Source organism: Falco peregrinus, chromosome 1 (genome assembly GCF_023634155.1).
Source record: "Falco peregrinus isolate bFalPer1 chromosome 1, bFalPer1.pri, whole genome shotgun sequence".
NCBI classification, from domain to species: domain Eukaryota; kingdom Metazoa; phylum Chordata; class Aves; order Falconiformes; family Falconidae; genus Falco; species Falco peregrinus.
The window spans coordinates 29,249,891-29,270,900 of NC_073721.1; the positions used below are offsets into that span (position 1 = coordinate 29,249,891).

General features: G+C 59.9%; 1 protein-coding gene across 2 annotated transcripts in view; it reads left to right on the forward strand.

Moving 5' to 3' along the window:
* The window catches only part of KCNIP2 (potassium voltage-gated channel interacting protein 2), a 45,985-nt gene that overhangs the window by 6,751 nt on the left and 18,224 nt on the right, over positions 1–21,010 (forward strand). The gene's annotated exons all lie outside the window — the stretch shown is intronic.

Consider the following 21,010-nt stretch of genomic DNA (forward strand, 5'->3'; position numbering starts at 1 on the left):
CAGGGCTGTCACCTTGCTGCCTCTGAATTTGGGTCATCTTGAATGTTTCCTCTCTGGTCCAGACAGGGTGAGTCACTGACGGACACTGGTGGCCAGGGGTGCCTTACATGTTCATGGGTGTGCCCTGCTCTTGTGGCATCGTGCCTCTCCTGCCTGTGCCTGATGGCAGTCCCCAGGGCTCAGCTGTCTGGCTCTAGGTGACTCCAGCCTTGTTTTGGCAGGGGTCACCCTGCTTTTGAACTCCTTGGGTTAGAGACCCCCCCTGTTCAGGCAGCTGGCACCCCTCCCAAGCCCGGGATGGTGTTAGCATCGCTGCTGGGGGCTCTGGGTTGTGGCAAGATGGTCACTGTCTCATCCATGCTGCTCCCATACATTGCACCTGGGGACATGGGGAACCTGGGGACACAGATCTGGGGGACATACAAGCAGGTGCCCCAGTTCTGAGCACAGCTGCTGCTGCAGTGTCCATCTGATTCGTGCTCCAGCTCCATCCACAGTGAGTGTTTTGGAGGCCATGCCCCATGCAGATGAGCCTGATCCATGTTCCGCTTAAAGAGCCCTGGGCTGTATATGGGACAAAGTGGTGGCTTCATCCTGGACAGGAGGGAGTGGTGTGGGGTCTGGCTGAGAAAGGTGCAGCCCCGTGGGATGCAGGGAGGGACCAGCAAACTTGCGCACCCATGGGTCATCCTCAGACCCAGCGGGAGCAGGGAAGGGGTGTCCAGCTGCTCTCACCTGATGGCTGTGGCCCATCCAGCCAAGGCGGGGTGAGATGAGAGCTGTCCCGATCACTAATGAGATTAAATAGGCGAGCCACTGCTCCTGGCCTGTTTGGTTAATCACTTCTTCCTAGATTGAATTTTTTAAAATTGCATCGCTTACAGAAAGCCCCTGAATGGGTTTAAAGGCAATAATCCAGCTGGCCCTCTGTCACTGCAAGGGTCCCCCAGAGGCTACTTGGCAGTGTGTTGTTGAAGTCCCTGGTGTGCCTCCATGTGTCTCTGGTGTCCCCAGGAGGTGGCTGGCTGGGCTGGCCAGTCCTTGACAGCTCTTGATTTACTCCAGGAGGAAATACGGATGAATTTTTAATGATGTGATTTAGTGAAGCCTCCCGGAGGTGAGGGAGAAGAAAGAAGCTGAGACACTGGGTTCTGTGCTCAGCCCATGTGACGGGTACCCACTCCTGTCCCAAGGGCCGTGGTGGCAGCTACCCACCCTGCTGTGCTCCTAGAGGCACGCTGCAGTTGCAGGGGAGTCCAGTGGTAGGGCACAGCACCCCCAGCCCTGGCTGCACCTACGTGGGGTCTCAGCTCCTGTCTGACCCCAGAGTGGGGAGGGACAGGTGCTAGTGCCAGGTTTTGGGGTCGCAGCACAGGCTGGCAAATGGGTGGGGGACTCAGGTAGTGCAGTGAGGGATGCTGCAATATGCTGTGGTTACAATTGATCATGACATCCTTTGGGGACATCTCATCCCTCTCCTGAGTGGTGGGATCTGCCCTTAAGGACCTCCTTCTTTCCCCCTGACTCTCCTTCCAGAAGTTGCATCTTCCAAGCCCAGTCCCTGCCCTGTGCTGCTTGTGCTGACCCAAACAAATTTCCCCCCTGCCCGTCCTCCCTGCTCACCTCCCCTCCACCGTGCGAAGTGAGTCACTCCCAGGCACCAGGGATCATTCATGTCATTTCCCCCTTTGCCGCAAAGTCATTAATGCAAGTGGAATAATTTGTTGTATAACGGAGAGGATCAGCGGCAGTGCTGCTCTGGTGGGTGATGCCTGGCCCTGGCTCCCTGCTGCCCTGGCCACCGCTGCCCCAGGAAAGGGCAGCTTGATGGGATCGCTGCCTGGGAGCATCCCAGGTCTTGCTGGGGTTGTGGTCCTGTGGCCGCACCATGCAGGCAGTGATGGTGTCGGCTCCTTGAGGCATTTTCCCAAAACCCATCAAGTCCCACCTGGGCCCCAGCTGGGTGGGATGGACCTGTCTGTCATGGCCTTGGTGTCTGCTCATCCAAAAGGGGCTCGTCCCAGCTGCTCCGCAGTGACATGAGCAAGAAGTGTCCCCTGCATTGATCAGGGGGGGTGTTGCGGCACCCTGCATCCCTGCCACATCCCTGCCTCGTACCTGCCATGTGCTGCTGCAGCTCCTCTGAGCTCCCCAAGCTGTGGGGTCACAAGTGCTTCCCATCAGCAGCCAAATCCCTCCCAGCTTCTTGCTTCAGAGCTGGGGACCCTGAGGTGCTGGGCAGGGCATGCAGGCTGTACGGGACCCTGCATTGCTCAGGGCCCCGCAGCCCCAGAGGGTAGCTCTGCTCGCAGCAGGTTCTCACCTGGGTGTTGCTGCTGGCAATAGCAAATCCGTGCATGGGGTGCAAACCCAAGTATGACCGGGGGTCCCTCCTTGGGGACCTCACAGCCTCCCAAGCAGGGAGCTGGCTGGGCTTGGGGGACTCACTGCCCTCACCCACCCCAGCTCAGGATGGTGCGCAAGCTGCTGGGAGCCCTTGCTCAAGTGATGCTCGCTGTGACTGTGGCAAATCTGGTCTCTCCCCTGCGTGGCAAGGGGGCAGAAGGGCAGGTAAGAGAGCTTTAGGTGTTAAAAGGCATTGTGGAGGCTTTAACCTCTGCCCAGGGTTAATTTCCTTCTACCCCATGCTCAGCCAGGCATTAATTTAAAGATGCTGCAGTGGAAGAGGGGGAACCTAAGAGGATTGCGCTGAGGGCAGGAGGATTTAGTGAAGGGAAGGGACATGGCTGGGGCTGCGCAGGGGACAGCAGCATCTGACAGCACAGGATGGACAGCAGGGAGGAGGTGGCTGTGCACCCCCTGGGACTGAGCCACCCTGCTGTTGCCCAGACACAACTGTGGTGGTGCCCAGTAGCTCCAACCAGCCCCTGGAAGGGGACGTGGGGGTGAAGCTCTCCCCATCCCCAGGGAGAGCACTGCTGCTGGGTGGCTGGACAGGGAGGGGGCCATGGGCTACCTGCTTGCAGTGGCTGCGCCCCATGTCTCACCCCTGCCCCTTACTGTTAGTGGGAGTGGGAAACAGGGCAGAAGATTCAAAGCCAAGCCTGAAGGAACCCAGTGGATAGGCATCATGCCTGGCTCTGTGAGGGGCAAGCAGGGTCCCTCTGGGGTGCCATGTCCCAATGGGGACTTTGTCCTCTCACCCCAGCCAGGCAGCGAGTCCTCTCGGTGCAGAGGGCTGCCCCAAAGCAGCTCGGGGAGGAAGGAGATGGTGTTTAATATTTCAAAGTGACTCAGTGAAAACCTGATGCTCCCTGGGGCTGGTCGAAACCCAGCATCCCTGGGAAGGGGCCGGGACTGGGACTACCCCAGTCCAGTGTGAGCTGGAGAGGGGAGGCACTTCTGGGATGCCATCCATCAGGTTGAAGGAGACTTTCCCCCTCCCCATTGCCCACAGACCCGAGGGTCCTGCATCTGCCCTGGCCACAGCACTGGGGCAGGGACACGGGTCCCAAGGGCTCCCCAGCTCCCCAGCCCCACACCACCCTGCGCCTCCCTTGGTGCTGTTTGTTTTCTCAGCCCACCTAGCTGTAATTACAGCCTGCTGTCACTCTCCAGATAATATATCTTTCCTTTTATCACTGCTTAATTAAATAACTGTAGGGAAGTGAGGGGCTGGTAACCCCTTTTTTGCCAGCATGAACAGCCCGGTGGCATTGGGGAGGTCTCTCAGGGCTGGCGGAGGAGCTGGGTGGGGATGGCTGTGCCCTGGCTCAGGCACACAATTGAATGCAGGAGGGATGGAGTACTGATTTTATTGTTCATGGCCACAGCATCTCTGGCACAGACATTTCCAGGCCGTTCTGGAGGAGGTGCCCTGGACATGACCACCGTTGCCCTGTCTATAATTCCCCCCTCAGCTCAGAGCTGTGCCCACAGCCAGGCTGGGAGGGACGTGTGGGCAGGGTGCCCGCTGCCAGGCCAGCCGCCTCTGCCCACAATTAGTTGGTGCTAATGAGTGTCCCTGGCAGCTGCTGCTGGGTCAGTGAGCTCCTGCTGGGTATCTGCCAGGCGCTGCCCTCACAGGGCCAGACACTTGGGTCCCACTCCCAGCTCAGCAGAGCATCCTCAGTTGTGCCATTCATCCTCAGCATGGACATGGCTCCCTCTGCTCTCCCTCCATCCCTTCCCTCACCCCTTCACTGTCTCTCCGCCTTTGCACCTTCCCCAGGAGTCTGGTCCCAGTTTGGGCACCAGCAGTGGGGCACCTCCTGGTGCTGCCCCCATGTCTTGCTCCTTTGGATGCCACTTTCTCCCCATCCCAGCCACCCCACAAGGCGCTGTAACACTGCGAACGGCGTCTGTTACGACATCCTCAGGAGCAGAACGTGGCCCTGATTAAAATTATGTGGGCAGGGGCAGCAGAAGTGCTCCCCTGGGCACTGCCTGTCCTGCTGTGATGGATTGGGGAAAGGTCTAAACTGATGGGATTTCCATCTGCCTGAGACAAAGCACTGCACCAAGCTGCGGCAGGGTGGCCAGGCCCAGGTGGAGACTAATGAACATCCCCAAACTGTTGCCAAGCCCTGAGGTTTGCGTTTGCCTGCAGCGAGGAACAGGGTCTCTTTGCAGATGCGATCTCCTCCCTCGCAGCACCAAGTCCCTGTGCACCGAGCACCCGCCGTGGATTGTGCAAGAGGCATCAGAAGCTGCGCTTGGTGTTGGTCCTGTGGAGGGTAAGGGCAGCTCTTTGCATGGGTGATGAGTTGTGCAACAGGTGAGGCTGGGGTGGCCTGGATAACGTCCCCTGTTTGGGGACTGGCCTCCGAGAGCTGTGGCTTGGAAATGATCAGTCTGAGGCTGGAGAGGTTTGGGGGACACGCTGGGGTTTTGTGGCAGGACGCTGTGGGGAGACGAGCTTCCTGCCTGCGCAGGGGTTGTGTGCAGGCAGGGGAACGTGGGGTGCCCTGCAGACTCAGGGTGCCTCTTCTCCTGGTGTGCTGCCTGTCCTCCTGCCTACCCTGGATTTGCAGCTCAAGACTGGCTTTGCACAGATCAAAGAATGGGGGCATCTCTCATCTCAGCTTACCTGGGTCTCGCCTGCCCCCCAGCTTGGAGCGTGGGGGGGATTTGGAGGTAATCTTTGCAGACGGGATGCTGCTGGCTAATTATAGTGGAACCTCTTCCTTCATGGGAACCACGGCAAATTGTCCCTCGAGCCCAGGCAGCGATGGTACAAATCTGCTGCTAATTAGACTTGAAAGTCCTCCCGTGAGCTAAGGCGCAGGATGGATATTTGATTATTAACATATTTATTTCTGAGCCTCTCAGCAGGTCTTGCACTGGGAGGCTGTACTCTCCCCCCGAGTAATTGCTGGGCACATTTATTCCTCTCAAGACTACTTGGGGGCTCCAGGGGAGGGGGAGCTGTTCAGCTCTGTGTGGTCTTTTTTGGGAGTGTCTCACAAAGATGAAGTGTGGAAAAGATATCTTGCTGATGCTGGGAAGGTCCCAGGTGGGAGCATGGGCCCCAGGCTCTCCTCTGTGCCTCCTGCCAGCCCTTCTGCTGGGTGAGATGCTCCTGACCCTTGTGCCCAAGCGGGAAGCCAGGGATGTCTTCTCCTACCTGCTCCTGGGCCCGTTGGCTCCAGGGTAGGGCAGTGGGGGGCTGAGGATGACCCAGCAGTGCAGAGCTGGTGCTGAGCTCTGCAGCCCAACCCAAAGCCGCCTGCCACGGCACCCCCAGGGAGAGCATCCCTCCCTCTGGTGGAGGCAGACAAACTGCAATGGAAACACTGCCTCTGAAACAACCAAAAATAGCATTTCTGTCCCCAAAATGTCAGTTTAAAAAAGCAGTCTCTGGGGGCCCCCTGGGCTGGCAGTGGGCTGAGCGGGTGCCCTGGAGATGCCAGGTGGGCGGCCCTGCTGCCCCGTGGGGTCAGGATTGCAGGACAGGGAGCTGGAGGGCTGAGCCATTGCTCAGGATACAGGTGGGGAGAGGGTCAGTGCTGGCATGGGGAGCCATCAGCCCGGCCATGGGCTGCGCAGTCTTGGGTTGAGGCTGGAGAAAGGTGCAGGTGGGCTGTGGGCTGTTGGAGGGGCAGTACTAATCTTGTACATCTCCCCTGCCCTAAGCCCCCCGGATTCCCCCACAGCCAGGTTGTCAGACATCCAGGGGTTTCAGGCTAGTGCTGGTGCTGTGTGCCTGGGGACAGGCAAGGAGCTGTGGGTCAGGACCTCAGCCCCATCTCCAGCATCGCTTTCCTCTCCTTCCCTGCCTTGTTGCTGCGTCTCCCTGTGCAGGAAGGCTCTGAGCCAGGGAACGTGGGGCAGGTGCCTTGTTGCAGCACTGGCGTTATTAATAGCAGCAAACACTTGGTCTTCAAGCCAAGTCCATCTTGGGGGAGATACCTGCTGTTTGAAGTATGTTTCCCCTCCCCAGGATCCCTTGGGTGCCTTCTCCCTCTCTGGCTGGGTGACTGAGTGTGCCCCACTGCCTGACCCACAGGCAGCCCAGTGCTGGCTGTACACATGGGAGCTGCAGTCACATCCCAACCCATCCCCACTGCGCTTCCTCCTGTCACCATGCTGAGCCGGAGCTGTTGGCGGCCGAGGGAGCACTGATTGCAAGGAAATTAGCCTAGTGCAGTCTCCCATTTATCAGAGGCCAACCTGTGCATGATTGCACGGGGCTTGTTAATTTGTCACCATCACTGTGGCTTGGTGTGGGGCAGTGAGTGTGGCTAGGCTGGAGGGATGCCGAGGGCCATGCCGTCCCCTGGAGCAGATCTGGGAGCGGAGCTGCCATCACTTGTGGCCAGGCTGAGATTTTTCCCAGCCTTGCAGTTCAGGAGACCCTGGTGAGGCTTGGAGTGGGACCTGGGACAGGCCTGTGGATGCAGGATGCTGTGCGGGGAATTGAACCCTTGCTGATCCCTGTGGGGTGCCATGGGCGTGGAACAGGGTGGGCATCTGAGGGGCAAAAAGATGCTGGTTCTATAAGGATAAGGAGATGCTGTGGCTGTGTTGTGCCCAGCATGAGCTGTGCACCCCCAGCTGGCAACATCCCCGCTTCCAAAAGCTGTGCTCTTTTAGGTCCTGGTGGCTGTGCTGCTCTCCTGCCCAGTATATCCTGGGTGCCCCCAACATTGCTGTGCTTTGCAGACCAAAAAAGCTCAGAAATGGCCCAGATGCTCCAGGCAGACTGTGGTGTCCTTAATTACTGCTGCAGTCTCAATGTGGACAGTCCTATGACCAGGGCCAGGCTCAGGGCCTGGCTCTTTTCCCTTCCCTGTGCCTCAGTTTCCCTGCAGAAGTTGATGCTGGGTTTTGCCCTTCCTTTACAGGGTATGGAGGGTCTTGGGGTGCACCCCAGGAGCCTGGATGGGAGCCTGTCCCTCCTGACGTGTCCCCTCCTCCCCACCATTGCTACCCTACTCGTGGGGGCGATGAATTATTCATGCCCTGGCAGGCGGGGGTGTCTTGCTGCTGAGCACAGAGAGCTTTTCTGTGTAAATCCCTGAAATATTTAGCAGAACTGACTTAAAAAAATACAACTTGGGAGGAGTTAGTGCCTCAGCATAACCTGGAGAGCTGGGGGCCATCACAGGCAGTGATGGATGTACCAGGATGATCCTTGGGGGGCTCTGGCCCCAGTCGTTGCCCACCACCCACCACCCAAATTGCTGGTGAAGCGTATGTCTGACTGTCCAACCAACCACCAACAAGCAGGGTCTTTCTGCTTGTTTCGGCCATCAGATGATGGGGGTGCCCCCATCCTTTCCCTGCATTGCAGGGGTCCTTCGGAGCCTGGTGCTGGGCTCAGTCTGCTGGCTGGGGCATGTCCTCATCCCCAGGCCAGTGCCACCAGAGCCAGGCTGCTGCCTCATTGCCCACTGCGTGCTGGCTGCTGGCAGGTCGGCACTGCGGGACCGATGCACAGTGTTGGGCTGGGCTCCTTCCCTGGCAGTGCCTTCCCGAGCAGACGGATCACATCACATGCATTTTTTAACAAGATCCATCGGCTGAGAATGAGCCGAGCTGTCGTCGCAGGTTTGTGATCAAAGCCAGACGTGCCCTGGCAGCTCAGGGGAGGGTGGCCCTGCACGCCACCTCTCTCCATCACATGGCCTATTTATGGAGCTTTTATCCTGGCAGAGCAGGTTGGGGATCCAGCAGTGTCACAGGTTGCAGGTGTGTTGCCCCTGCATCCCTGGAGGTACTGGGATGGCCAGTGCCCTCCTGCCTGGCATGGTGTGGCGATTCCTGACCCAGCCATAATGCAGAGCTGGTGCTGCTGTTGGTCTTCATACACCTCAAAATTGTACCTTCTGCTGGGAGTCAGAGCAAGATGGGTTTGCTGGCAGCCAGGGTGAGGTAGGAAAGGATTTGTGCTTGTCCTGGGGTGTGTTTTGGGCCAGGTTCACAAGGGAGCAAGAGGAGGTAAGGGATGCAGGGAGTTGTAGCTGGCTTTGGATGATGAGGAGGCACGTGGAGCCTGATGGCTGTGCCACGGCAGGGCTGCTCTGTGAGGCAGCCTGGGCTGCCAGCAGCTCTCTCTTGGCCTTCACAAGAGTACCTGTTCATGGATGCTTTCTGCACCTCAGCAAGGCAGGAGCCATGTGCTGCCCGAGGCTTTGTACATCACAGGGCCAAACGCTGGAGCCTATGGCTGAAGGCACTGCGGGCTTATGGTTAAAGTACATTGTGCCTCCCAGGCTGCCTGTCCTGCTCTGAGCTTTCCTTCCACCTCCTTGCTCCAGTCCCCCTTGCCTCCCCCACCAGTGGGGTGGTGGGCACCTGCAGTGGGCCCATGCAGCACGGTTGTTCTGTGTTTCCCTCGGCAAGCACCAGCAGAACCTCCGGGCTGCACACCTGACAGCACATCCCATGTCTGAGCCGCTGCAAATCCTGCCTGCTAATAGCTATGCAAATTACCTCATTAGCTGCCTTATTTATTTTCTCTGGCATTGTGTTTTCAGCACTTCCCTGAGTCCAGGAGGCTGTGGGTCCCCAGGGCTGGAAGGAGCCAGGAGCAGCAGTGGGGACCCGCACGCAGGGCTGGCTGTATGGAGCTTTTCTCTGCGGATGGCAGCGGTGTTTGGCTCCCACGGAGCCACCTTCCCCAACGTGTGGTGTGTCTGGGACCAGGAACTCATGGCTCCTGCAGTCCTGGCTGCCAGGATGCCCCCCTCCTCATCCCTAGATGTGCCCTGGCTCTGGGGTGAGTCTTGCTGAGCCCTCCCTCCAGCCAGGGGCTGCCCTGTTCCCACCAAGCAGCCGTGGGTCTGGTATTGGTGGGATGTGTATGCCCTCCATCTCCCCGAAAAGGTGACAGCTGGATTTAGGGTACAGAGAGAACATGGCATCTGCCCAGTCCCTGCGGGCCTGAGTGGTGGCTTGAGGCCTGGCACAGGGCTGCAGGGTGCCCTGCATCCTTCCCACCCTGACTGCCCTTCCTCCTTGAGGGAGATGTTGGCAGATGCTGTTGTAGGGGTCTGCCCTCTGCCAGCCCCAGGATGACTTCAGTGAGCCCCCAGGTGCCCTGGTCAGGGTGGCCCTGGGCTGGAGCCCTGCTCTGGTCCTGCCCCTGGGGTGTGTAGCCCAGGCTGAAATACTTTGAAGCCCAGGCACCATCCAGGGCTGGCACAGGCAGGAATGGCCCCCCCAGCACCAGCCCAGCATGGTGCCCCTTGGGGATGTCCCAGGGTGTCCCTGCCCATGCTGGGTGTGCACACAAGCGTGTGGTTGTCTGCAAGGGTGGCTGTCTTCTGCTTGCATTTTCCAGGGTGATTCACATGCCCACAACACCTGTGACAGTGGGATGAGCTTGAACGGGCACCAGGGGACCCACAGACAAGTGCCAGCCCTGAAGACCTTGTTCCAGCCACCCAGGGGGCTTGTCTGTGCCGTGCTGAGCCACCTGCAAGCATTGTGTCTGCTCCCCTGCTTCTGTTTATCTTTTCTTTTCCCCATTCTCTTTGCGGCTGCGCTAATGAATATTTCATGGTCAGGAACCAGTGTGAATTCCCCTGGTGCTCCCTGCCCCCAGCGCGCCCGTGGCAGGTACCAGCCCAGATGCTGGTGGCATAGGAAGGATGTGTCTGCCAAGAAACCATCTCAGGAGAAGAGGACCTGAGCAAGGAAGGAAGCAATGGCTCTGGTGTGGACAGCTGTGTTGTGTCCCCCTCCACAGTGGTGCTGTCACTGTCCCTTCAGCATGCAAAGGAGCGCCAGCGGATCGTGGTGGCTGTGCACGGGTGGCTGTCACGGTTCCCGTGTGTCCTTGAACACGCGTGCATGGCCTTCCTCAGGTGGCCACGCTTGCTGCGCGCTCCGACACAACCGCACGTGTCCCCTCCAGTCCCCCGTGTGCCATCAGCCGCCGCAGACGTCTGAATGAACCATGTCCCCGGCTCACCTCCCGGTGGCCCCGCCGCTGCCGCTGTGCTGTACCGGGGCTCCTCTTAGCGTCAGGCGGCAGCAACGGCACCGCGGCACGCGCACACCGTGGGCCCGCCCGGGGCACCGCGGGGACCGTGACACCGTGCGTGGGTCGCGTGGGCTGCACCAGTCATCCGGGGCTCCTGTGCGTCCAAGGCGGAGGTGTCCCGGCACAGCCCGCAGGCAAGCGGCAGGGATTTGGGTCAGGGAAGCGGTGGGCAGTGTTGGTCTCCAGTCTCCCTGAATTTGCCCTTTACACCCGACAGCAGGCAGCGGGGCCCAGTGCAGGCTCGGCACTGGGAGGTGTGGGGCAGCAGGTGCCCTTGCCAGAGCACATGGGGGGAACAGAGCTGGAAGCAGAGCCTGGAGCTGTGTTCTTCCTCCTCTCCATCGCACAGCTCCAGCGATGCTGTGTCCCCTTAGACACAGATGCTCTGGGGGCACAGGCTGGCTCAAAATATCCCTTTGGGATATGATGTCCTTTGCTGTGTGAGGCACTGTGGGGACTGGAGTTCCCCTGAGGATGGGGCAGGGGCTGGGGGACCACTGACCTCCTCGTTGGGGAAGCAAGTTTGGGAGAACCCCAGGGTGGGCAGCAAGATGGGAGGCTGGCGGCATGCACCCTGAAGTGGCACCTGTGGTGCCTGCAACCCAGGTGACATCGTCAGCAGGAAAGGTGGTGTAAGGGTGGGCTCAACAGCCCTGCTTTGCGGCTTGCTTGATTTCTGCTGGATTCCTGCTTGTCTTGTCTTGTCAGGGAGGAGGTGGGACAGTGACCGAGTGGCTTTGTTGCCCTTCTGCAAGGGCAAGATGTGCAGTCCCTGGTGCCTGCCTGGGGAGCATGTGCTCGGAGGGAGCCTTGGGATGGGAGCAAGCTCATGTCTCTGTGCAGTGCACCATCCTTGCAAAATACCTGCTGCAGGTTGCTGGGTGCAGGGGGAAAGGACAGCTCCTGGCTCAGCCCAGGTGGTCCCCATGAGATTTTGGGTCTGTGTCAGTGCATAGTGGCCTTTCTGGAGAGCCATGGGCCAGCCCAGAGGGGTGATGCTCTGTAAATCGCTCTTCAATTTTGGACTGGTTGTAGCACCTGGGGATCCTGGTGAATAGCCAAGCCTGGAGGTGGGGTAGGTGACATTGGTGCTGGGCTCTTCTCTCCCACCATGTCCCTGCAGGTTGACATGGGATGGACTACACAAGCTGATGGGTGTGGGAACATGAGCTCCCCTGTCCCACATGGCTATCGTGACCAGGGTGCACAGGATGACACATGCATCTCCTGCCTGCCTGCCGGGACATGCTGGGATGGAGCAGCTTTCCCAGCCAAGTGGGATCTGGCTTCCAAGTGGCTGGATTGTGGTTTTGGGATGAATCTGCAAACGTTGTTTGCTGTCACGTCCTGTGGGCTCTGGCACCCTCCTGTGGCTGTTATGCCACCTCTCCCGCATCCCAGTGGCTTTTAGGATGCTGCGACTGCCTTGGGCTGAGTTGTGCTGGCAGGTCCCCACGGTGATGCTGTGGAGCTGTCCCTCTCTCCCAGCAGGGGGGAGCTCTGTGTTTGCAGGATTTGGCTTTGTATCACACAGCTCAGGGGATCTGATCGTTGCAAGAAACTGTCCCAGTGTGTTTGTGTTGTGGGTCTGAGCCAGGAGCAGGGCTCCTGGATATTGTAGTTATCTAGGAGTTGCATGGAGTTATCTTTATAGATGAGGATCCTAAACCCCTAACCTATCCCCAGAAGGTGGCAGGGGGGGACTGTGCACTGCTGGCAGTCCCCAAATTTCTGAGCTTTTGGCTGAGGATGAGTGGTCCACAGGGTATAGGTTCGGTCAGGGTGCGGCATTCACAGGCTGTCCTTACATCTGTGCCTCTGTGTCTGCTGAGCTTCCTGCTCTGCCTTGGCTGGCCTGGGCTGGCCCCTTTCCTCTGTGGGGTCAATGTCCCTTGCAGCCTTTCTCTGGCCCGGGGCTTTGTGGGTGTATTATTGTAGGGTGGCGAGTCCCCACTGTGCTGTGTTGTGCCTTGCTGTAGTGTGTCTCCAGACCTGGCTCAGTCCTGCAGTGACCAGTGCAGCATCCCCTGGTGCCTGTCCCCCCACCACCCTGGGACACTGTCCACCATGGGGTGTGTGTGGGTCACTGTCGGGGGCCAGGTCATAGCCAGCATAACAGACAGGGATGGCTTGGTTTGGAGGGGATGGCCCTTCTTTTAGGGACCAAGGGGTGAGGCTACCCCGTACCAACCCCTGAGGGTGCTCCTGCCCCTTCCTTTGGGGCTCCTTGTTGAGGCATTGGTAGGGACTGGGCAGGCGGACTTTTACTGGCTGGATAATGCCTGCACCCCCTTTCCCGTCCCTGAGGGAGAAGAAGCTATAATTTCCATCAGGTCCCTTTTTGTTCGCTTCCTCCCCCATTAATAAGAGATGAAGCTTATGAGATAATAGAGCCTAGATGGATGCAGAACTGAGAGAACCTGCTGGTGTGGGGTGTGGATGCGATGTAGAGAGGGAACTGCAGCTGGGAAAATGAGACTTGGGGAAGGGATGTTGTCTTAATTCGGCACAGAGCATCTCAGGCTGGCTCTGGAGCAGGGAAATCCCACCACCGCCATGCGCCAGACTCTCTTCTGGCTCTGACATACTGTGCAAGCTAGCAACTCACTGCCAGGCTGAGCTTTGGAGGGAGCAGCTCTCAGCCTGGGTGGTCTGGGACTGGGAGTCTGTCTCCTGTTCCTTCCGTCCTTGCACGGATCCTTGTCTCCTCCCCTGTGTGGAGCCGGTGGGAATGGATGCCCGGGATGCAGAATGCTCACCGTGCTGGAGGGCTGATGCTCGGGGATGCAGGATGCTTGCAGTGCTGGAGCGCTGTTGCCACAGGGATGCAGGACACTTGCAGCACTGGATTGTTGATGGCCGGGGATGCAGGACACACACAGCGCTGGCTGACTGGAACAGATAATTGATGCCTGGGGGTGCAGGATGCTCACAGCGCTCTGTAGTGGAAGCAGAGGGCTGATGCCCAAGGATGCAGGATGCTCTGGGTGCCGGCTCCCCTCCGGAAGGAGCATTCTTCCCTGCTCTTGGAGAGAGGCGGCCCTGGGATGCAGCAGTGCCTCATTGGTCAGCGGCACCTGTGGAGTCTGCGGGTTGCCATACCAACCTGCCTCTGGTTCCCGGCCAGCCGGGGCGTGAAGTGCCGGGTCGAGCTGGTGGCAAGGGGCGGACCTGGAGCCAGGGGCAACCCGAGGCTCTGCCAACCAGGGAGACATCCATCTGCCTCTCCCGAAGAGCTGGCTGGCACTGCTGGGCTCCCCAGCCCTGAGCATCCCCCTGCCACTACTCCCCACCTCTTCCTGCAACTTTGCTGCACGGAGGGGGCTGGTGGGCTGGCACGGCACTAGGGGGATCGCTCGGGCACCTCGCTCCCTCTCTGAGCCTGCGGTCAGCTTTTGTGAGCCTAAGCCCTGGGAGGGGCATCGCCACTAGTCCCCCGGCCCCTCTGGATTGCAGCCAGCCTGCACAGGAGCATCCCAGCACAAAACTTCCCAGCTGGCTGCCTGCCTCCTGGGAGCGGGGCCTGGCGGCTGCCGCGCTACCAGACACTGCCTGTGCCCTCTCCACTGGGCTGGACCTGCCGCCGATGCCCGCAGGCTTGCTACAGGCGAGGAAGGCTCGGTCCTCCCCCGGGCATCGCCTGCTGCTCGCAGGAGCTGGTGGGCTGTTTGCCAGCCGGGAGGGGGTACAGCTGGGTCCCTCCCCAGCGCTGTGAGCGGGAGCCATGAGCCACTGCCAGCAGCGCTGCAAGAGGCAGCTGGGCCGGGTGATCCGCTTCTTCTACCAGTTTGTCACCGGGACCCTCTCCCAAGGTAGGTGCTGCTCTGGAGGGCACAGGGGCTCTGTTCTGTGGGAGGGGGTCTCTGTCTGGTAGGCTCTGTGGGGTTATTTGGGGAGGGGATGAAATGCTGTTTAGGTGCTGAGCAGTGCTGAGCGATTCAGCTCCAGGTGCAGGAGTTGCACTGGTCTCCATGTGGGGCAAAGCTGGAAATGCTTATGGGAGTCAACGAGAGCCCCTGAAGGTCCCCTGTGGACCTGGCGTGACAGGAATGTTTTATTATAATAATGTCCCCATTATAATGGGGAGGGGACTGGTGTAGAGTGGAATGTGGAAAAACTGCTGTGCAAATAAATTGCAGCTGCTCCGACCCTTCCCTGCCATGCCAGGCATCAGCCTCCTCTGAGGCCAGGGCTGCACCCTCCATCCCTCCGGCTGGAGAAGCCCTGGGTGTGCCCACGGGCTGGGGCAGGGACACACCCTGGTGCCCGCATCCACCCGTGCTCGTATCCTGGGATGCCACCTGGTACTGGAGCTGCTTGCCGTGTGCTCCCGGTTTGCTGTCACAGCCGTACCAGGACCTGCATCCCTCTGCCAGCCCTTCTGTGGCCCAGCCAGCTGGCCAGGACCCTCTCTCCTGGGTTTGAGCCCAGAGCCACCTTCTGACTCAAATGGACACATCTTGGAGGGGTTGTCATGTGCCTGTGTGTTCTGGGATCCTGGGTGCCCTGCTTCTGTCCCTGTCCCTGTGCCCCCATGCTGGAGGCTGGTTGCCCTCCCCATGGGGATCCTGAGGCTGCCCCTCTGGGCTACGATGGTGCTGGGGAGAGATGCGCCGTGCCGGGAGCATGGGGAAGGCCTTGTTGGGCCAATGTGGCACTGTCACACCTTGGAGCGGGGCTGGGACTTGCACCGCCTTCACCAGGACCCAGCCTCCCCAAAAAAATTATCCCAGGCTCTGTCCCCTGCTGACCCAGAGGAGCCCCTGGGTCTCCCCGGCCTGCACCCATCCCTGGGGCCAGAGGATGGTGGGGGCAGCCTGTGGATGTTCTTGGCACAGCACAGGGGGCTGGGACATGGAGCAGTATTTGCCCTGTGGGCCGTGCCCAGCTGCCATGCCACCTCCCTACCCGTGGGGACCTGAGCCCTGCGATGGAGGGTCCCCCCACAGCGGGGCACAGTCCCCCATGCCCAGCAGCGTGCCAGGCTCCAGAGGCTGTGTGTGCCTACAGGCAGCGCTGGGTCCATCCCCGCTAGCTGGCTCCATCAGGAATGGGCCAGCTAGCCCGGCATGGAGGGGACAGAGGATGAGTCAGCTGAGTCTGGCTCCGGGTGTGAGTGTCAGAGCTGCAAGTCGTGGAGTGGGGTGGGAAGGGGACCTTGGGGTGCTCCCATCCCCATCACCTGCAAGGATGTCCTGCAGGTCTTTGTTCTGCTGTCCTTGGCTTTGCAGCTGGGCACTGTGGGGCTGGATCTGTAGCGAGTGTCCCACTGGGACTGGGTCTCTGGGCTGGCCATGTGTGGCGCTGGGCAGCCCCAGGGGTGCTGCCCATGCAACCCTGCTGGGTGTGTATGGGGCTGTGATGGGCGTAGAGGGTACGGCTGGTAGTTGGGCACCAGCTACCACTGCTCACCCTCTCCTTGGTGTACTCCCATGCTCTGGGACAAGCTGAAGTGGGGTGAAATCCAGAGCCAGGCAGCTCTGTGCCCTGCTAAGGCTCAGAGCCTGGGATTGGGAGTGGGATGTGGGGCTTGCACAGGCTTCTCCCCTCTGCAGCAACCCCTCCTCCCCAGCCGCCACTTCAGTCCATGTGGCACATGAGTCACCAGGATGCTGCCCCCATCCAACCCCTGTCCTCCCCCATCGGCCCCTTTTGGAGAGCAATGAGCCCCTCTGCCCTCCCTGCATAGGTGAAGGAGGTCCTGTGGAGCTCACCACAGAGGGCCCTGGGTGCCTGGCCAGGCGCGCCCCGGGGTGGGGTGCCCTCCTGGCTGGGTTCCCTGGGGAGCTAGCCAAGGACGGGTCGCCGATGGGGGGGAAAGAGAAATGACTCAATCAATTAACCAGATTAAAACTGTGACTTCATCTCCCAAAAATAGCATTTCGCCAATATTTTAATGTGCTTATTAATAATCTGCTCGCGCTCTGATTAGCAGCAAGGTAATAAGGGATCAGCTGTAACCTAAATTTAACTCTCCCTAATGGATGATGGCCCCGAGAACCAAAAAAAAGGAGAGGCTCCTATCCATCAGGCTGGCCCCTGCAATGGGTCGACAGTGCCCAAGTGGCCTGGGCAGGTGCTGCCCAGCTGAGCCCAGGGACTATCACCTCTGCTGTTGCCCAGCGGTCCTATAGCAGATTTTGGGGGGATAGTGCCCTGGCATCCTGCAGCACCAAACTAGGAGCACCCTAGGGGTAGCCACAGGGGTGGCTCCCAGGCAGGGCAGTGCCTGGCCATGGTCAAGGTGCATGGTCCCCTCTGGAAAAGACAGGTCCCTTGGTGATGGGTGACTGCCCTGCTCCCTCCCCATTTGCTCCCATCCCACAGCAGGGGACAGTCCCCCATGCCCAGGTGCTGGCAGTGCTGGGAGGATGGGGACAAGTACCAGCTACCTGGCTGTGGGTGTTGCCCTGTACATGCCTGTGGCATGGAGCTGCTTTTTGGGCAAGAAAACACGCTCCTGGGCACTTTTATTTATACCCGGCTGGTGGCTGGTGGAATGGTTCATTTTGGCCAGGTCGCAGAGCTGCACTGCTGCCAGCACCAGAGAGCCGGGGCGGGGGTGGCTGCGTGAGGGATGTTTCAGGGCTGTTATTGTCACAGCCCAAGCTGGGACAGGCAGCGTGGACTCAGTGCCAACCTGGGCTGCCCATCTTGGCACAGCTGTACCTGGGGCAGCATTACAGGGTCTGCTGCCCTCCCCAGCACTGAGCCACGGGTACATGCTGGGGACACTTTGCCACCCTGTCCTGTGTCCCCTGTGAATGCTCAGAGCAGCCAGTCTTGCAGGAGAGAGAAGAGAGGAGAGGAGAGCCCTGAATGCCTGGGTTGTGTGCCCTGAAATGGGCACAGCTGGGACGATGCTGGGCTCCTCACCCTACACCTGGGTGGCCACCTCCCCTGGCAGTAGATGCAGAGGTGGGGATGAGACATCTTGTATGAAAAAGGTGTCAGGGTGAAACGCTTTGGTCCAGCATCTTCCCCAGCTGCGTGTCCCACAAGGTGGCCGATGGGGCTGCGATGTGGTCCAGGGACTGGAGGTGTCTCAGGCACGGGTGCAGCTAATCCCGTGGGGTTTGGGGTGTGTGAGGAAGTGTGCCCAAACCCACAGTGGCACTGCCCAAGTGCACCTGGCATTGCAGAGCAGGAACCGGGCTGGTCGGCTCTGACTCCAAGCTGAGAAAAGTGGATGCTGATCCCAGGCATCCCTGGGAGGTGCTGTGCTGGGGCACAGGGAATGAGATGCCAGCACCTCTCTGCCCGACCCAGCTCTCTGGGCCAGCAGGGCTGCAGAGACACCTTCCCTCAAGGCCCGGTGTCTGGAGCAAGGACAGGCACAGGCATCTCGGTGGAGATCCTGGCATCCACCAATCCTGGGCTGCAGCACCATTCCCTGGAGGGCCCCATTTCCAGGACTCCCAGCTCCTCCTGTGGGGTGGCAGCGAGGGGCTGAGCTGTGAAGGTCCCGGGGTCATCAGTGAACTCAGAGCAGCCATCAGGCTGTGGCAGTGCCTTGCTGGCCCCATGGCATGGAGATGCAGCCACATGTGTAGCGAGCCCCATCTGTTCTCTGCCCCCTGCTTCCTTCCCCTGGCTTATGGTGCCACTCTCCCCCCGGGCCGGGAGGGTTATTTTTAACTGTTTGCCATGTGCTGCCTGAGCACAATTAAGGTAATTGGTTTGGGAGCCTGGCTCTCACACAATGCTCCCAATTACTTGCCTGCCTGCCCGTGCGGCCCCCCGCCTCCCTGCCCGTGGTGGCCGGCTCCTCCGGCGGGCCGGGACAGGGCTGCCCCAGATAGCGTGGCAGGACTGGGCAGGGGGCGCGAGCAGGCACAGGGGATGGAGCCATGGAGAGGACATCCCTGCACAACGACAGCCTGCTCTACGCCTCCCTGATTGCCATCCTCCTTCTCATCTCCTATTGGTTCACCACCCGCTGCTTCAAAATCATCAGCGGCATTGAAGGTACGGGGTTGGGGACATGGGGGGACAGGGTGATGCTGGCCTGTCCTGTCCCCTTCCACAAGCCAGGTGGCGAGGAAAGCCGGGCGCTTGGTGTCGGAGAGCGGGATGGGAGACCCCCTCTCTGGGACACCTCGATCTTCTCCTCAGTCACTTTATTTGTTTCTCCTGGCCCTAGTCCTGCTCCACCATGTGGGAGAGCAGCCAGTGGCAGCCATGGCCAAGCCACGACACTGCCCAGGGCTGCTCCGGGGTTATCCAGCTCTGCCATGCTGCTGGTGTCTGGGTACCGCTGCCCCTTGCTGCGGGATGTGGATGCAGATGGGCTCCGCAGTGCCTCCCCCACTGTGGGGGTGCCCAGTGCCGGTGCTGGGGACTCAACCTGCATTTTGGGGCTCTTGGTCCCTTTGGGCATGACCTACATCTTTGCTCCTCAGCTGGTGTGTTGGGGAGCTCTGGGATGTGGTAGGGGTCCTGGGGTCCTGGTGAAGAGTGTCTCCGAGCCATGCTGCAGTGGGATGTGTGTGCTGGGGGCTTTGCAGGGTGAGACCCCCAAGGAGAGGAGCAGGCAGGAGAGGTGGCACCAGCACCATGTGTCTGGGGATGTGCAGGGTGTCTCCTGCCCAGGGCGTACGTTTCTCCATCCATCTGCGTGACCTCTCCCTGAATGGCTCAGCCAGGGCCTCATGGCTCTTCCCGTGGCATGGCCAAAGGCTGGCTGGCTGCAGGGGCGAGGAGCCACCCCTGGGAGTGATGCCCCTTGGTGTGGGACGGGGGGCAAAGCCCTGTCCCACTTCTCATGGGGTGTTTATGTTTCGGATGGCCTTTCGAGCATCCTTTGCAGGCAGCTGCATGAGTGAGCCCCATGTGGGGTTCTGTGTGTCTCCTCCATCCTGAGGGCAGGTCCAGCTGGAGAAGCATCCCTTGGGACCTGGGAGAGCTGAGGAGGTGGTCCCCTGACACCCCCAGCCTGTCTGGAGCTACCCTCAGTGGGAGGGAATGTGCTCTGGGCAAGAAACCCTGGTGACTTTGCGAGTGTTGGGAGCTGGACTCTGGCATGGTGTGTGGCGCTGGGACATGGGACTGGCACCGGGTGCCTGTGCTGATCCTGGTGGGATCGTGTGTTGTGCTGGCAGTGAACAGTGGAGGGCTTTTATTAATGGCTCCAGCGTGGAAATGAATAATCCTGACATACCGGCCAGCGGGTGATGTATTGCTGCTCCGCCGGGGAGGCCGGCTGGGACAGCACGGGCATGACGGCAGGTGGGGAAGCTGTCACTTGGTGGCTGACCTGCTGCTGCACCCTTTGGCCCCAGCATCCCACAACGCTGGTGGAGACATGCTAGGTGCTGATGACGGTCTGCTCACATGGGCTGAGCAGGTTCGCTTTGAAGAGGGGCTGCCCCAAACCCTCTTTGCTGGGACAAGTCCTGGCTCAGGCTGGAAGGGCTCCTCTACCGCTGTGTCTGGCCAAGATTAGATTGCATAAATAGCCCCATGGCGTGCGGAACAGGCATCGGCCCTGGGAGCAGCTGGATGCTTGAGGAGAGGATGGATTGCAGCTGGGGCTCAGCAAGAAAAATGGCTTTAAAAATGCAGTTGATGTCAGTGGGAAACTTCCTTCTGGAGTGCAACAGGTCTGTGTCACCCTGTCGCTCGGGGGCAAAGCTGGGAGCCAGCCAGGTGAAATCCAGGCTCAGTGCCTGGAAACTCACCTCTTTCCAAGAAAAGGAAATGTCAGGTCTGAAAACTTCCAGCCTGAGGGATGTTTCCCCAGGGAGGACTTACAGCTCTCTCCCCAAGCCGCCTCTGATGCATCGCTGGCACCTTCTGCTGGCATCACAGCCTTGTGAGCACGCCCCAGGCAGGCAGAAGATGCTGAGCCTGGTGGCAAGGAGCCACTAGATAGCCAAGCCATGACATGACCTGGGACTGAGCCACCAGCCCTCTCCATCCCCTGCCAGGGGACAAACCTGCAGCCTCCTAGGCTGGGAATGGGGGCCTGGGGGCTGGTGTGGGGCAGCCCTGCTGGGAGCTCTTGCCAGCGTCAGCCAGCACCTCTCCCACCCTTTTCCCCCGTAGGTGTCCCAGGGTGATGTTTCTTCCCCTTGGTGACATATTTACCCCTGCCCCAGCACAAAGACAACAGGGAGGAAAAGGAACTTTCTGCCCCGGTTCTGTCTGCAGGGCCCTTTGTGGGGACAGGAGGGTCCTGGAACCACCCCAGCTGCACCTGGGGCAGCCAGCCTTGCTTCTGGAGGGGACAGGGCAGGGTGGGGGACAGCAATAGTATGGGGGCAGCCCTGCTCCCTTCCTGCCACACTGGTGCCAAGTTTGGACTGGTCTTGCATCATGCCCCATGTGGGACTTGCCCACCTGGGGATGGGCAGTGCCAGAGGCATCCCCAGGGAAAGCTGTGCACCCCAAAGGGTGCTGAGCCCTGGTGATGGGGCAGGGACCGGTGGGGCACCTGGCTCCCAGGTTGTCCCTGTGGCCTGTGATCGAGCAGCCAGGCAAGGGCTGGGATGCTGTTTTAAAAAAAACCATAGGAGCTAAATATAGCCCTGTTAGCTGTGCGTGGATGTGTGCCCC